Source organism: Triticum urartu, chromosome 5, assembly GCF_003073215.2.
Source record: "Triticum urartu cultivar G1812 chromosome 5, Tu2.1, whole genome shotgun sequence".
NCBI lineage: Eukaryota > Viridiplantae > Streptophyta > Magnoliopsida > Poales > Poaceae > Triticum > Triticum urartu.
The window spans coordinates 440,162,486-440,176,890 of NC_053026.1; the positions used below are offsets into that span (position 1 = coordinate 440,162,486).

Here is a 14,405-nt window from a genome sequence, read left to right on the forward strand (position 1 = left end):
AGAAGGAGAGGTTGGGAAGACTCCATCCAGCAGCAGCACGACGGCGTGGTGGTGGTGGAGGAGCGTGGTACTCCAGCAGGGCTTCGCCAAGCACCGCAAGAGACGAGGAGGGAGAGGGGTAGGGCTACGCCAAGAAGGAGATGTTCTTGTGTCTATGGCAGCCCAAAACCTCAAGTATATATAGGGGGAGGGGAGGGGCTGCGCCCCCACCTAGGTTTCCACCCCTAGGGGTGGCGGCCAGCCCTAGATCCCATCTAGGGGGCGGCCAAGGGGGGAGATAGGGGGCGCACCACTAGGTGGGCCTTAGGCCCATCTGAGCCTAGGGTTTCCCCTTTTTTTCCCTTCTCTCTTCGCCTTGGGCCCTGGTGGGGGGGCGCACCAGCCCACTTGGGGCTGGTCCCCTCCCACACTTGGCCCATGCAGCCCTCCGGGGCCGGTGGCCCCACTTGGTGGACCACCGGGACCCTCCCGGTGGTCCCGGTACATTACCGATAAAACCCGAAACTTTTCCGGCGACCAAAACAGGACTTCCCATATATAAATCTTTACCTCCGGACCATTCCGGAACTCCTCGTGACGTCTGGGATCTCATTCGGGACTCCGAACAACATTCGGTAACCACGTATATCTATTCCCTATAACCCTAGCGTCATCGAACCTTAAGTGTGTAGACCCTATGGGTTCAGGAACCATGCAGACATGACCGAGACAACTCTTCGGTCAATAACCAACGACGGGATCTGGATACCCATGTTGGCTCCCACATGTTCCACGATGATCTCATCGGATGAACCACGATGTCAAGGATTCAATCAATCCCGTATACAATTCCCTTTGTCTAGCGGTACGATACTTGCCCGAGATTCGATCGTCGGTATCCCGATACCTTGTTCAATCTCGTTACCGGCAAGTCTCTTTACTCGTTCTGTAACACATCATCCCATGATCAACTCCTTGGTCACATTGTGCACATTATGATGATGTCCTACCGAGTGGGCCCAGAGATACCTCTCTGTTACACGGAGTGACAAATCCCAGTCTCGATTCGTGCCAACCCAACAGATACTTTTGGAGATACCTGTAGTGTACCTTTATAGCCACCCAGTTACGTTGTGACGTTTGGCACACCCAAAGCACTCCTGCGATATCCGGGAGTTGCACAATCTCATGGTCTAAGGAAATGATACTTGACATTAGAAAAGCTTTAGCATACGAACTACACGATCTTTGTGCTATGCTTAGGATTGGGTCTTGTCCATCACATCATTCTCCTAATGATGTGATCCCGTTGTCAACGACATCCAATGTCCATGGTCAGGAAACCGTAACCATCTATTGATCAACGAGCTAGTCAACTAGAGGCTTACTAGGGACATGGTGTTGTCTATGTATCCACACATGTATCTGAGTTTCCTATCAATACAATTCTAGCATGGATAATAAACGATTATCATGAATAATGAAATATATAATAATAACTAATTTATTATTGCCTCTAGGGCATATTTCCAACAGTCTCCCACTTGCACTAGAGTCAATAATCTAGTTCACATCGCCATGTGATTAACACTCACAGGTCACATCGCCATGTGACCAACATCCAAAGAGTTTACTAGACTCAATAATCTAGTTCACATCACTATGTGATTAACACTCAATGAGTTCTGGGTTTGATCATGTTATGCTTGTAAGAGAGGTTTGTAGTCAACGGGTCTTGCCATATTCAGATCCCTATGTATTTCACAAAACTTTATGTCATATCATAGATGCTACTACCACGTTCCACTTGGAGCTATTCCAAATTGTTGCTCCATTATACGTATCCGGTATCTCTACTCAGAGTTATCTGGATAGGTGTTAAGCTTGCATCGACATAACTCTTTACGTCGAACTCTTTATCACCTCCATAACCAAGAAACATTTCCTTATTCCTCTAAGGATAATTTTGACCGCTATCTGGTGATCTACTCCTAGATCACCTTTGTACCCTCTTGCCAGACATGTGGCAAGGCACACATCAGGTGCGGTACTTCAGCATGGCATACTGTATAGAGCCTATGACAAAAGCATAGGGGACGACCTTCGTCCTTCCTCTTTCTTCTGCCGTGGTCAAGCTTTGAGTCTTACTCAACTTCACACCTTACAACTCAGGTAAGAACCCCTTCTTTGACTGATCTATTTTGAACTCCTTCAAAAACATGTCAAGGTGTGCGTTCTTTGAAAGCACCATCAGGCGTCTTGATCTATCTCTATAGATCTTGATGCCCAATATGTAAGCAGCTTTATCCAGGTCTTCCTTTGAAAAACACTCTTCAAACAACCGTTTATGCTTTCCAGAAATTCTACATTATTTCAGATCAACAATATGTCATCCACATATACTTATCAGAAATGTTGTAGTGCTCCCACTCACTTTCTTGTAAATACAAGTTTCTAACAAACACTGTATAAACCTGAAAGTTTTGATCACTCCATCAAAACATATATTTCGATTCCGAGATGCTTGCTCTAGTCCATAGAAGGATTGCTGGAGCCAGCATACCTTTTAGCATCCTTAGGATCGACAAAACCTTTTATTGTATCACATACAACTTTTCTTACGAAAACTTGGTAAGAAAACTTGTTTTTACATCCATCTGTAAGATTTCATAATCGAAAAATACAGCTAATGCTAACATGATTCCGACGGACTTAAGCATTGCTACGGGTGAGAAATTCTCATCGTAGTCAACTCCTTGAACTTGTGAAAAGACTCTTTCCCACAAGTCGAGCTTCATAGATGGTAACATTACCGCCCACATCCGTCTTCTTCTTAAAGATCCATTTATCTCAATGGCTTGCCGATCATCGGGCAAGTCCACCAAAGTCCATACTTTGTTCTGATATATGGATCCTATCTCGGATTTCATGACTTCTAACCATTTGTCGGAATACGGGTCCACCATCGCTTCTCCATAGCTCGTAGGTTCATTGTTGTCCAACAACATGATATCTGAGACAGGATTACCGTACCACTCAGGAGTAGTACATATCATTGTCGACCTACGAGGTTCGATAGCAACTTGATCCGAAGCTTCATGATAACTATCATTAACTTCCTATTCAACAGACGTAGGCTCCACAGAAAACATCTTTCTATGTTGCATCACTCTCTGGTTGAAGTAGAGGTTCGACAACCTCATCAAGTTCTATCTTCCTCCCACTCAATTCTTTCGAGAGAAACTCCTTCTCGAGAAAGGACCCGTTCTTAGCGACAAACAATTTGCCCTCGGATCTGAGATAGAAGGTGTACCCAACTGTCGCCTTTGGGTATCTATGAAGATGTGTTTGTCCGCTTTGGGTTCGAGCTTCTCCGGCTGAAGCCTTAAGCATCGCAGCCCCAAACATTAAGAAACAACAACTTTGGTTTCTTGCCAAACCAATGTTCATATGATGTCATCTCAACGGACTTAGATGGTGTCCTATCTAAAGTGAGTGCAGCTGTCTCTAACGCATAACCTCAAAATGAAAACGGTAGATCGGTAAGAGACATCATAGATCGCACCATATCTCATAAGGTTCGATTACGACGTCCGGATACACCATTACCTTGTGGTGTTCCAGGTGGCTTCAACTGTGAAACAATTTCACAATGTCTTAAGTGATTGCCAAACTCATAACTCAGAAAATACCCTTTTGATCAGATCGTAGGAACATGATCTTATTGTTATGATGATTCTTAACTTCACTCTAAAATCGCTTGAACTTTTCAAACGTTTCAGACTTGTGCTTCATTAAGTAGATATACCTATATCTACCCAAATCGTCAGTGAAGATGAGAAAATAGCGATATCCACCGCACGCTTCAATTCTCATTGGATCACACGCATCAGCATGCATGATTTCCAACAAGTCACTTGCCCGTTTCATTGTACCTGAAAATGGGGTCTTAGTCATCCTGCCCATGAGGCATGGCTCGCATGTGTCAAGTGATTCAAAATCAAGTGACTCCAAACATCCATCGACATGGAGTTTCTTCATGCATCTTACGCCAATATGACCTAAGCGGCAGTGCCATGAGAAAGTGGTACTATCATTATTAACTCTACATCTTTTGGCGTGAACATGTGTATTACCATGACCGAGATTCAATGAACCATTCACATAGGGTGCATGACCATGAAAGGTATCATTCATGTAAACAGAATAACCATTATTCTCTAACTTAAATAAATAACCGTATTGCAATGAACATGATCTAATCATATTCATGCTCAACGTAGACACCTGATAACATTTATCTAGGTTCAATACTAATCCCGAAGGCAGATGGAGCGTGCGATGGTGATCTCATCAACTTTGGGAACACTTCCAACACACATCGTCACCTCGCCCTCAGCCAGTCTCCGTTTAGTCCGTAGCTTTTGCTTCAAGTCACCAATAATAGTAACTGAACCGGTATCCAGTACCCAAGTGCTACCAGGAGTACTAGTGAGGTACACATTAATGACACGTATAAACTTTGAAGTTGCCAGCCTTATTATCTACCATGCATTTGGGGTAATTCCGCTACCAGTGACCGTTCCCCTTACAATAGAAGCATTTAGTCTCGGGTTTGGGTTCAACCTTGGGTTCCTTCACTGGAGCGGCAACTGGTTTGCCATCCATGAAGTTTCCCTTCTAGCCCTTGCCCTTCTTGAAACCAGTGGTTTTGTTAAACCATCAACACTTGATGCTCCTTCTTTGATTTCTACCTTTTGCGGTCTTAAGCACCGCGAACAGCTCCGGGATCAACTCCATCCCTTGCATGTCATAGTTCATCACGAAGATCTAGTAGCTTAGTGATAGTGGCTAGAGAACTCTATCAATCACTATCTTATCTGGAAGTTTAACTCCCACTTGATTTAAGTGATTGTAGCACCCAGACATTCTGAGCACATGCTCACTAGCTGAGCTATTCTCCTCCATCTTGTTGGCAAAAGAACTTGTCAGAGGTCTCACACCTCTCAACATGGGCATGAGCCTGAAATCCCAATTTCAGCTCTTGGAACATCCCATATGTCTTATGGCGTTCAAAACGTCATTGGAATCCCGATTCTAAGCCGTAAAGTATGGTGCACTAAACTATCAAGTAGTCATCAGGATGTGTCTGTCAGGTGTTCACAACATCCACAGACGACGTTGTAGGGGTTTGCACATCGAGCGGTGCATCAAAGACGTAAGCCTTCTGTGTAGCAGTGAGGACACTCCTCGGACTACGGACCTAGTCCGCATCATTGCTTACAATATCTTTCAACTTAATCTTTCTCTAGGAACGTATTGAAACAGGGAGCTACAACATGAGCTATTTATCTACAACATATTTGCGAAGACAATTCAGACTATGTTCATGATAATTGAGTTCATCTAATGAACTCCCACTCATATAGACATCCCTCTAGTCATCTAAGTGAAACATGATCCGAGTCAACTAGGCCGTGTCCGATCATCACGTGAGACGGACTAGTCAACATCGGTGAACATCTTCATGTTGATCGTATCTTCTATACGACTCATGCTCGACCTTTCGGTCTTCCGTGTTCCGAGGCCATGTCTGTACATTCTAGGCTCGTCAAGTCAACCTAAGTGTTTTTGCTGTGTAAATCTGGCTTGCACCCGTTCTATTCGAACGTTAGAATCTATCACACCTGATCATCACGTGGTGCTTCGAAACAACGAACCTTCGCAATGGTGCACAGTTAGGGGGAACACTTTTCTTGAAATTTTAGTGAGGGATCATCTTATTTAAGCTACCATCGTTCTAAGCAAATAAGATGTAAAACATGATAAACATCACATGCAATCAAATAGTGACATGATATGGCCAATATCATTTTGCTCCTTTTGATCTCCATCTTCGGGGCTCCATGATCATCGTTGTCACCGGCATGACACCATGATCTCCATCATCATGATCTCCATCATCGTGTCTTCTTGAAGTTGTCTCGTCATCTATTACTTCTACTACTATGGCTAACACGTTAAGCAATAATGTAAAGTAAATTACATGACGTTTATGTTGACACGCAGGTCATAAATAAATTAAGACAACTCCTATGGCTCCTGCCGGTTGTCATACTCATCGACATGCAAGTCGTGATTCCTATTACAAGAACATGATCAATCTCATACATCACATATATCATTCATCACATCCTTTTGGCCATATCATATCACAAGGCATATGCTGCAAAAACAAGTTAGACGTCCTCTAATTGTTGTTGCAAGTTTTTACGTGGCTGCTATAGGTTTCTAGCAAGAACGTTTCTTACCTACGCGAAAACCACAACGTGATATGCAAATTTCTATTTACCCTTCATAAGGACCCTTTTCATCGAATCCGATCCGACTAAAGTGGGAGAGACAGACACCCGCTAGCCACCTTATGCAACTAGTGCATGTCAGTCGGTGGAACCAGTCTCACGTAAGAGTACGTGTAAGGTCAGTCCGGGCCGCTTCATCCCACGATGCCGCCGAATCAAGATAAGACTAGTAACGGCAAGTAAATTGAAAAAATCGACGCCCACAACAACTTGTGTTCTACTCGTGCATAGAAACTACGCATAGACCTAGCTCATGATGCCATTGTTGGGGATCGTAGCAGAATTTCAAAATTTTCCACGCATCACCAAGATCAATCTATGGAGTAATCTAGCAACGAGGGGAAGGAGAGAGCATCTACATACCCTTGTAGATCGCTAAGCAGAAGCGTTCAAGTGAACAGGGTTGATGGAGTCGTACTCGTCGTGATCCAAATCACCGATGATCCTAGTGCCGAACGGACGGCACCTCCGCGTTCAACACACGTACAGCCCGGTGACGTCTCCTACGCCTTGATTCAGCAAGGGGAGAAGGAGAGGTTGGGGAAGACTCCATCCAGCAGCAGCACGACGGCGTGGTGGTGGTGGAGGAGCGCGGGACTCCAGCAGGGCTTCGCCAAGCACTACGAGAGACGAGGAGGGAGAGGGGTAGGGCTGCGCCAACAGGAGAGGAACTTCATGTGTTGGGCTGCCCCTTTGCCTCCACTATATATAGGGGGAGAGGGAGGGCTGCGCCCCCACCTAGGGTTTCCTCCCTAGGGGTGGCGACAGCCCTAGATCCCCATCTGGGGTGGCGGCCAATTGGGGGGGAGGGAGGCGCACCAGGCATGGGCCTTAGGGCCCATCTGCCCTTTGGGTTTGCCCCCTCTTCTCTCCAGGCGCATGGGCCTTGGTGGAGAGGCGCCCCAGCCCACCTAGGGGTCGGTCCCTTCCCACTATTGGACCATGTATGCCTCCGGGGCTGGTGGCCCCACCTGCTGGACCCCCGGACCCCTCCGGTGGTCCCGGTACACTACCGGTGATGCCCGGAACACTTCCGGTGGCCAAAACCATACTTCCTATATATCAATCTTTACCTCCGGACCATTCCGGAACTCCTTGTGATGTCCGGGATCTCATCCGGGACTCCGAACAACATTCGGTAACCGCGTACATACTTTCCCTATAACCCTAGTGTCATCGAACCTTAAGTGTGTAGACCCTACAGGCTCGGGAGTCATGCAGACATGGTCGAGACAACTCTCCGGTCAATAACCAACAGCAGGATCTGGATACCCATGTTGGCTCCCACATGCTCCACGATGATCTCATCGGATGAACCACGATGTCAAGGATTCAATCAATCCCGTATACAATTCCCTTTGTCTAGCAGTACGATACTTGCCCGAGATTCGATCGTCGGTATCCCGATACCTTGTTCAATCTCGTTACCGGCAAGTCTCTTTACTCGTTTCGTAACACATCATACCGTGATCAACTCCTTGATCACATTGTGCACATTATGATGATGTCCTACCGAGTGGGCCCAGAGATACCTCTCCATTTACACGGAGTGACAAATCCCAGTCTCGATTCGTGCCAACCCAACAGTCACTTTCGGAGATACCTGTAGTGTACCTTTATAGACACCCAGTTACGTTGTGACGTTTGGCACACCCAAAGCACTCCTACGGTATTTGGGAGTTGCACAATCTCATGGTCTAAGGAAATGATACTTGACATTAGAAAAGCTTTAGCATACGAACTACACGATCATTGTGCTAGGCTTAGGATTGGGTCTTGTCCATCACATCATTCTCCTAATGATGTGATCCCGTTATCAACGACATCCAATGTCCATGGTCAGGAAACCGCAACCATCTATTGATCAACGAGCTAGTCAACTAGAGGCTTACTAGGGACATGTTGTTGTCTATGTATCCACACATGTATCTGAGTTTCCTATCAATACAATTATAGCATGGATATTAAACAATTATCATGGACAAGGAAATATAATAATAACCAATTTATTATTGCCTCTAGGGCATATTTCCAACACGACCTTGGAGTGACCGAAGGTCCGTGACGTCCTATTGGGGTGCTTGGCTATCATGCAGAAATATCGATCTTCGATTCTTTGACAATATCTCTTGGAGGTTTGAGATGTATCTGTGCAAGCGTCAAGAGACACCGCACTCCAAGCCTTGATCAAGATTTGATCTTCCAAGATCATGTAGTTCTTCGATCTCACACTTTTTTTGCTTGCGCTTGCTCATACGCCCCCTCATCTACCTCCCCCACTTCATCTTCACCATCGTGATCATCCACGCGACCCTCCATTTTATTGTAATCGAAATCAATGAACGGGGCTTGATCGATGTCGATGGCGTTGGTGTCCAACAAGTTCACGAACTCGGCAGTGACATTGTTCAAACCACCGCTACATTGAGTGACATCAAGTCACGAGCTACCACAATGGCGAAAAGCGAAGCAAGAACAAGGGATCGAATGATGCATACCTTCTGGCCATTTCATCGAACACCTCGCCTGCGGTGGAAGCAGTGTCGTTGAACGGCATCGCCAGGGGACATCTTGCCGGGGCAGAGGGAGTGGACGAAGGCGCCGACCTTTTTGCAGGAACTTTCTTCCGATTCACGCCCGAAACCTTGGTCACCTTCTCCGCCGGTGGCCGGGCAGATCGCGCAGCGGTGGCGGAGCCCAGCGCGCGTTCCTTTCCTGCGGGGCCAGCCGGATTACCGCCCTGCACGACAACGTTGCCCTGCCCCTTGCGGGCAGTCGCGTTGGTGCCTTGGGCGACGACGGGGGCGACATGGCCGGCGATGATATCCACTGGAGGGGATTGCGCGTGCGCGACCTTCACGGTGACAGGGGACTGCTGGGAGGCTTCCATGGCGGCGAAGAATGGCGGGGAAGATGGACTAGAGCGTGCGGTAGCGGGGCAATGGTGGCCGAGGAGGGGGGGAGCGGGAACAGCCGCGCGGAAATTTCCCTCACGCCAAATCTCGTTGCGGATAGGGGGCGAGCTCGGGTCGGCCTCTCACCCCGTGAATCTAAATATTGAGGGCGAACTTTTGCCGCCCCCGCAAAAACTTTTACGGAGCGGATGCTTTTGCGGGGTCTCCTCGAACAGAATTGTCGACGCCGACCCATATTTTGACCGTTATTTTGCGGGTCTGGCATTATACATGGTCTGCTAGAGATGCTCTAACAAAGCAAGGAGTGATACAAGACTTGATCCGATTCAACAATGGCGTGTTTGGTTGCCCGCATCGAGCCCAACCAGGCCCGCGCGGGAAGGGAGAGGCCTGTTTGGTTGCCTGGTTTTCCTGTTGGGCCTGCATCGAACGCTCCTCAAAGCAGCCCAGAGCCTGGCTCGCTGGAAACCCTCGAATCGGCAGTTTCTCGCGAGCCAGGCTCAGTGCGGCGCGAGGTCACACGGGCGGGAGCGAGGCGAGGGCGAGGGGGGATGGCGGGAGATGGAAATTTGGCGCGCCGTCCCGGCGCCAAATTAGCCTCACCCCCTTTCACTCGCTCGCCCATAGCCACTGCCCCCTTTCTTCCCTACTGCCTCACCACCGGCGGCGGCTGCGATTTCAGATCTGCACTATAGGCGGCGGCGACGGCGGAAGAGGCGGCGGCGTTTGCGGCGGATCTGGTGCTGCCCTTGCTGTTGGCCACCGTCCGTGCCATGGCCCCCCCTACGCCGTCCTCGTCTCCGATGCCGGTAAGCAGCCCCCCTCCCCCCTTTGTTAGCTCAGTGTTTAGGCCGTTAAGCTAGGTGTAGGATCGATTTCCCACTGAACGAACCGTCGATGTCGATTAGGTTATGGACGCACGGATGAGGCTGATAATTCAGGCAGCAACACTGATTAGTGTGATTCAGGCATGGGTCATATTCATGCACCAGAGAGCTGTTCGTCATGCTGGGAGACCTTTGCTCCGCTATGGTCCATTGTTTCCCCGGGAATAGGAGAGGATCCAAAATCTGAACTATATCTACAACTGCAATGACGTCGAGGCTCTGTGGATTCTTAGAATGAAAAGAGCACCATTTGCCAGGCTTGTCGAGACCTTCAGGAGCAGGGGGCTGTTACAAGATAGTATCAACACCAGTGTAGAAGAGCAAGTGGCGATGTTCCTTCATGTTGTTGGCCATAACCAGAGGTTCAGGATCATTCACAACACGTTTAGGAGGTCAATGGAGACCATCTCTAGGTACTTCAAGCAGGTGCTTTATGCTGTTGGGGAGCTTAGAGGAGAGATGATCAGGAGACCATCTGGCCAGACACCATCCAAGATTCGTGGAAGCCCAAGATGGTATCGATACTTCAAGGTGAGCATTGATAATATACACTTTTCATGGCTTGATATGCTTATATTGTTCAAGTTGAGCACTAACACAGGCTTGTGATGCCATTTTCAGGATTGCATTGGGGTAATAGATGGTACTCATGTCACTGCCAGAGTTTCTAGGTCACAGTCTGCAGCATACAGGGGGAGGAAGCAGTACACAAGGCAGAATGTGCTTGCTGCTGTTGACTTTGATCTGAAGTTCACATATGTGTTGGCTGGCTGGGAGGGGTCAGCGCATGATGTTAACATTCTCACTGACAGCATGAGTCGACCTGATGGGATCAACATCTCCGACGACAAGTTCTACCTTGGAGATGCTGGCTATGCATGTCGACCGGGTATTCTTTCACCCTTCAGGAAAACAAGGTACCATCTCAATGAGTTCTCTGGTAGGAACTATCCTAGGACCGCACATGAGCTGTTTAATTTCAAACACTCTAGCCTTAGAGTAACTGTTGAGAGGGCATTTGGAGCTCTGAAGAATAGGTTTAAGATCCTGGATCAGAAGCCATTCCACCCATACCCCACTCCGGTTAAGCTAGTTCTTACTTGTTGCATTCTGCATAACTGGATCCTCCAGTGGGGCTTTGATGAACACGTGCTTGAGGAGGAAGATGTCGAGCCTGACGATGTTGTAAGCTCTGGCCATGGTGTGGAGGCATTTGACAATGACGCTTGGAAGAACAAAAAGTTGGAGTGGACAGAGGCGATGTGGCTTAACAGAGGTCAGTGCAGGATTTGAAGAAGATGGAAGAAGAACAAGAAGCAGTAGCAGCAGCAGTAGCAGAAGCAGAAGTAGAAGAAGAGGAGAGGAAGAGGAAGACCTGGTAGCACCGATGAACTAGCCCCTATTTAGCCAATGGCTCTTAATAATTTGAACTGTCATTTGATAGTAGTTAGGATGAACTGTCATTTGTTTAAGTAGATGACGCTACATGTTCAGATTCTGTGTGGTAAGCTCACCACTAGTTAGAAGTGGTGACAACACCTTATGCAGGTTGCAACCAAACATCATGTCATATGTGCGCCTAATGCAATGTGGGCAACCAAACACCGGATCGAAAATGATTGTCTCATGCAACTAGAGGCATGCAGGCAACTAAACTATGTGCATCTGGAGTTTTTTAGCTTGCATCCCTTCAAACCGGCTCAATAAAGCCAAACTCACCGGGCCAGGCTGAATCGGTAATGTAACCAAGCACGCCCAGAGCGAATCAACTCCACCCCCACGGTTGCGCCGGCCACCGTTCCACCACAAGCTGAGCCAGACCACAAAAACCCTTTGCGTCACAAGCAGTCAATCACGGTCACGGCTCCGGCTCGGGACAAAGCTCGGCCGGCCCAGATGCGTGCGAGCCAACAAGCCAAGCCAGGCCAGGCAGAGCGGACACATCGCACATCACAGCAACCTGGCAGCCAACCGGCAAGCAAAACCTGAAGCCCAAAGGCGGAGCAGGCCGCGAGCGCGAAGGCAGCGCGTCGTTTTGTCCCTATCAGGCGCGCCTTTCCGCGCCCGATACGTCCCAATCAGCGAGACCCCGGCGCCGCGGGGCCGCGCTCCTCCCTCCCCCTCGCTCCCGGCCGCGCCCGCGCTTTCTCCGATGCAAGCGCGCTCGCTCGCCCCGCCCGTGTTGGCTAATCGGCCCCCCGCTTTTGCACGGCCCGGTGGGGGCTTTTCGCTTCTCCGGCTACCACCGCGGCGAATAACAATCATGACCGGCCGCGACCCGCGACCGGGAATAACAGGGAGGAAAAAGACGAGAGATTCCGTGCCTACCGACAGATCCCTACCGACGCCGGGGCGGTCAAACGCCCGCTGGATCGCGCGGTTGACGGCCCCGCGGGGACGTGCCGGCCGGGGTGCATGGTCGGGTGCGCGCACGTACCAGTTACCACCACCATAGATCCACATTGATGGCCACCTTCTCGCTCGCTGCTTGCCGACGGTCGTCCAAACAGCTTTCAGAATTTTCCAAACACGCTTTACGCCATGCATCTCATGTAGCGAGCCGAGCTCCGCCTCCGCGGGCGGATGATCCCATGATAGATCTGCAGGTGCTTTTCTCAAGACCCGGCCATGATACCACAGCAGCGCAGCGTGATCGACCGACCGAGCACGCGCCATCTTTCCATCGTAGAGAGAGGTGCTACTGCTGCTGCTAGGCTAAAGCTGCCTTCCTCGCCAGAAATCCCGGAAGAGCTGCCTGACAAAGCACCAAAAACCTCAGAACTCAGATGGAAGCAAGCAAACATCCACGCATGCATGCATGCATGCATGGCAGGACGATCGAGTCCGTTCGCTTCTTTATACGTGCCATGCCGTGCCGTGCCCCCCAACTTTCCTCCGGGCCGGGGCTCGCTTTACGCAGGCAGGCAGGATAGCCTAGCTCATAGCTGCACCTGCATCACTGCATGCACTCGAGGCATCAATGTGCAGCATGCGATCTGCAGGGAGGAGAATGGAAGACGCTCATTATTATCCAAGCCCGCGCACGCACCACGGAATGCATTGCCATGTCCGTATCAGTGTCGCCTCTGCCCTCGCTTTTGCGCCCCCGGACCGTCGGCACAAAAAGGAAGGAAGGGTGCCGCGCCAGTCTTTAGTTTGCACTGACAAAAGCTCCTCTTCAGCATTCATTTGAAGCCTCCAATTCCCCGTAGCCGGTCACTTGCTGAGTAATCATAGTGAAATACTAATAATCATTGATTCCTAGACAAATTAGCAGGGATTGAAAATGTTATGGCAACAAATTTTATAATTAAAAACGATCTCTTTTTCAGAATAAAAAAATACAGAACAGATGAAACAGATAATTCTTCTTTTTAAACGGAGGCAAAAGCTTTGCCTAGTCCACTTAAGAGCGTTCAAGAGGTCCATTAAGCCTGAGAAAAGAAAGTCCTACTCTCTAGGCATGATTGAACTCTTCTTCAGTCGTTTTATTTCCTTTGCCTCCGGTAGGACAAACTCTTCCCTTCAGACTTCATCGACGAGTCGAAAGATTCGTCTTCCCTCTGCCTGCCGCTCTGACGGGAAGGGGAATCCCGGTGCCGTCGCTCCGGCTAGTAGTTTATCTTAGGGTATTTTAGTGTTCGCATGTGCGGTGTTCAGACGGACGGCGGCGCTTCTTCGAGTTTGTCTTTCGGGCTCCGATCCTCCTCTAGTTCGTCCATGTAGACGTAGCCGATGGAGCTCTAGCATAGGATCCTGTCGTCTCCTTGGGATGAAGAGCTTAGGGTTTCTATCATGAGTGCGTGATGGCTATAGTTGGTATTAGTTGGTCCTTAGGGGCACGTGTGAAGGCGACGGCCGCGACTCTAGAGCTCTGGTCCTTAAGGACGTGTGCACGAAGACTTTTCGTTTGTCATCGACATAGACAAGCCGGCTTCGGCAGAGGAGCGGCGACAACGGTGCGTCGGCAGAATGTTCGGGTGACGGTGGTGGTCGTTCGATGGTTTATGGATCTTGATGTAATTTTTGTTATGTTTGGGGTGTTTATACTTTCCATGAATTTTCATAACAGATCTATATTTTTTTCGAAACAAAAATGCACAGATAATTGACAGCCTCAAGCGATATCATGGCAAACACCAAACAATGTGTGATCCTATGTGATAAGCAAGCAAGCTGCATGCATGCGTGCGTGCGCTCGACAAGAGCAAGCGACGCATGCAGACGCTATCTGCCTGGGAAATGGCTCTCGTGACATGATA

At 48.9% G+C, this 14,405-nt stretch overlaps 1 pseudogene; it reads left to right on the top strand.

Annotated features, from left to right (window-relative positions):
- Positions 1–10,167: 10,167 nt before the first annotated feature.
- On the top strand, positions 10,168–11,436 carry LOC125507109 (annotated as a pseudogene).
- The last annotated feature ends 2,969 nt before the right edge of the window (positions 11,437–14,405 follow it).